Source organism: Tiliqua scincoides, chromosome 3 (genome assembly GCF_035046505.1).
Source record: "Tiliqua scincoides isolate rTilSci1 chromosome 3, rTilSci1.hap2, whole genome shotgun sequence".
Classification (NCBI taxonomy): Eukaryota; Metazoa; Chordata; class Lepidosauria; order Squamata; family Scincidae; genus Tiliqua; species Tiliqua scincoides.
The window spans coordinates 123,686,318-123,690,091 of NC_089823.1; the positions used below are offsets into that span (position 1 = coordinate 123,686,318).

At 43.8% G+C, this 3,774-nt stretch overlaps 1 pseudogene; it reads left to right on the top strand.

Annotated features, from left to right (window-relative positions):
• The first annotated feature begins 2,299 nt into the window (after positions 1 to 2,299).
• On the top strand, positions 2,300 to 2,421 carry LOC136646176 (5S ribosomal RNA; annotated as a pseudogene).
• Positions 2,422 to 3,774: the final 1,353 nt, after the last annotated feature.

Consider the following 3,774-nt stretch of genomic DNA (forward strand, 5'->3'; position numbering starts at 1 on the left):
ATCTTAAAGTTTTGCTTCTCACATGATCTCAGTCCAAAGGAACCCTGATCCAGTTAATTAACATTTAACATTAAAAAAACCACACTGTGCTTGCAGAGCTCGCAGAGCAGATAACATTTAGTCTTATCCCAAGTAGGATGTTTCTTGAATACTTCTGGTGGTCAAATTGCAAACAAGAAAAAACAATTAACACATACACACACACATACTCCATCAGTGGGGTTTGAGAAATGTATCTCCACCATATTTGAACAATATCCAGTGATGCTGAGAAAAGATGATATAATAATAATACAAAACCTGAAATGAGTAATCAATTTGCCTATCAAATTTTAACTGCCCAATAAACCACTTTGTCTGAGAGAGAAAGTTTAGAACATTGTTTTGCAATTAGAAAAATACAATATATTTTCAGGAAAACTGTACATTTTTCTTTGTTAGGTGGCCACGTTTGAAACTTTACAACGCTTTTTTTTCCTATTAAAAAACCCCAGTCGATTAATAATGTATATTGTTCCTTAGGAAATCCATGGTAGTTTAGACATAATTAATGTCCACTTTTCATTTCCAAAAAGGAAAACAAATTTATCATGCTCAGTGGAACCAGTGTGAAGGATCCATCACGATGTAAATGGAACTGAATGAGACACTTTCATTAGCCATGGATCATTAGTACAACACCCCATAATGGCCCTGCCAGAGCTTTGGGGGTTTGTCATGTGAAAGCATGCCCACATAGCCCGTTAATGCATGAACAGCAGACATTCTACATCAAAACATTTACCCTCTTAACGCTAGCAAATTATTCCAGGACATCTGCATTTATCTCAGAATGAAGTGTTGCCCCTTCCATAAGCACGAGACTGAGTAGTTTATTACAGTGCTATAAATACATGAAATTTAAAGCTGTATCTACAGATAGGCTGAATTGATACAGATTGATAGATGCACTTCTTTTGTTTGTCTTTGAAACACCATTAAAACATAAAGCCAAAAAGCCAAAAAAGCCAAAAAACAAAAACAAAACATAAAGCCAAAAATAGATGTGACAGTGACAGATCCTTGAGTTTAAATGGGAATCTGGGACAATCATGTAGAAACCAGTGTGTGTGCATTCTCACATCAGATTTTAGAAGCAAAAGGTTGCTCAGGTGAGGAGTACAGAACCCTCCATCACTCGTGGCTTATTGCTGGTTTACAGATGAAGAACCGAGGATGACAGAACCCAGGGTTACCACCATGACTCCACCAGATATTTCCTCCCAAGTGCAGGTATGTCACTCTTGATCTCAGTGGGCCTCTTTGCATATCATGTATTTTAGAGCCAAAATAGACGTGATTTCAGGAGAACTGTGATCTAATCTCCTGTGATTTTCTTCTGAAGCTAAAGGCAGCTGCAAGAAGAGCCCAAACCAAATCTGAGTCATAGTGAGGGGGTTGGGATTTAACCCTTTTCCCCTATTGTTTTGCTGATTTAATTTTTCCCTGGAACAGGTACTATTCCTACAGGAAAAATATCATACCAGTATCTGCATGCTACTTATCCTTGCTGGCCCATGACTCCCTGACAGGGCATGCCAAATGCTGCCCCCTTACCTAATGGTGTGCCAGCCTCTGCTCTTCCCATTCTCCAGAGTTCTAGCTCGGAACTCTCCTCCCCTCCACATTTCCTGTTCCTCTCTGTTTCCCTCCTCCTTCTCCAATCCAGGGACTGGAAGAAAAAGAAAGAATTATGGAGGCAAGTAGACAGACAGAGATGATCAAACTGCTGCCTGAGGCAACCACTTCAGTTGGCCTCATGCACGGGCCGACCCTGCTGTGAATAGTTAACATCTGTATTTCATTGTGGAAGATTTTTCCCTCCAGTTCTGAGGTGCTTCAGGTTCCATGGGGAGCTAGCTAATTAGAGAGCTGGAGAGGCAGCACCAGAGAAAAGATAGTCAGACATGAGGAGATTTTCTCTCTTTCTCTCTTCTGCATGCTTCCGACTGGGCAAGACAGGGAGGGCCCAGTCACCGGGGAGCAGAGTGGAAGGCTGCTGGGGAGAGTCTGCTCTCTGGGGAGCAGAGTGGGAGGCCGCTGGGGAGGGCCCGCTCTCTGAGGAGCAGGCTGCTGGGGAGAGCCAAATAGAAAAGGGACCAAAAATAAGTCAGGAGCATCAGGTTTTGTTCATGTATTGGGGACTCTTGTCCCCTCAGCTCAGGCTAGGCTGAGTTGGGATCCAGGCTCTTAGCCTAGTCCAGCAGGGCCTACACGTGGGATGCTTTCCTGCAGTTCCCATTCAGGGGGATGTTTATTTGTAGGTAACCAAACTGTTACCCTGCACATGCCCAATCTCATCTGATCTTGGAAGCTAAGCAGGGTCAGGCCTGGTTAGTACTTGGATGGGAGACTGCCTGGGAATACTGGGTGCTGTAGGCTTATACCATAGTCTTTCGAGACTGAAGGTTGCCAACCACCAAGCCTGTTTACATTGTTTTCCTCACTGTTAATAAAACCTTTTTTCCTTAAAACCTCTGCCTGTCCTGGGATCAGTGGATTTGTCAACCTCCCCTCTCTGCAGGTATCGCAGTCAGAGTGAGGACATTTTAACAACCCTGCAGAGCATTCTTGGGGAGGGGTTTTGCTCAAGGAACCCGTCTGGGAACTGGATCTCTTAGGCTGGTGGCAGCAGACTAGATCTACCAGATCTTGTCTCACCAAGGGTGCAATCCTTCCAGCACTGACATAAAGGCAATGCAGCTCTGAGGTAAGGGAACATACATTCCCTTACTTTGAGGAGGCCTCCGTGAGTGACACCCAACTGCAGGATGCAGCACATGTCCCATTGGCATGGCTATGCCAGTGCTGGAAATCACTGACATAAGGGGTTAAGATTGCACCCCAAGTTGCATATCTAAACCGAATGGAAGAGTTTTGGAAGAGTGGGGGATGGGAAGGGAGTGAGTGCTTGGCACTAGGCATCACTGCCCTGGATCAGCAGGTAGTCAGCAGATGTCATCCCCCCCTTTCATGACACCTGCTACATATGTACTTTGCAAACTGAGCAAATCAGGGATGATTTAAATCAGGAAAATTGTATGTGGAAAGGGTTAACTCCATCTCCCGAAGCTCAAATATGATTAGTGTCCCCACCCACAGCTGCTTTTACCCTTTGCTGCTGTTACTCAAGAGATCTAACCAGGTATCTACCAATGTCACACCTAGTTTGGCCCTAGGTAATCCTCAGAATGTTTTGTGTACACCTAGAAACATGAAGAGCGATGGCAAGAATCAAGTGTTTGAAGCCATGGCTACAGATGGCTGTCCTTGCAAACAGGAGTGGGCAATACCTTTTTTTTGTAATTTGGAACCTTTATTGGCATAGAATAACATCAACATAGCCTAACCAAAAGAACATATACAACCAAAAACTAACATGTCCATCAATTGTATATAGACAATAAGTACAAACAATCCCAGACTACTCATCCGCAACTCACTCAATTACATTATATTTTGAACCCACATCTCTGGAGCACAACACTAAGATTATTTCTGGGCTGGGGCACCTTCCTTATGAGGAAAGGCTACGGCGCTTGGGCCTCTTCAGCCTAGAAAAGAGATGCCTGAGGGGGGACATGATTGAGACATACAAAATTATGCATGGGAAGGATAAAGTGGATAGAGAGATGCTCTTTACACTCTCACATAACACCAGAACCAGGGGACATCCACTAAAATTGAGGGTTGGGAGGTTTAGGTCAGACAAAAGAAAATATTTCTTTACTCAGC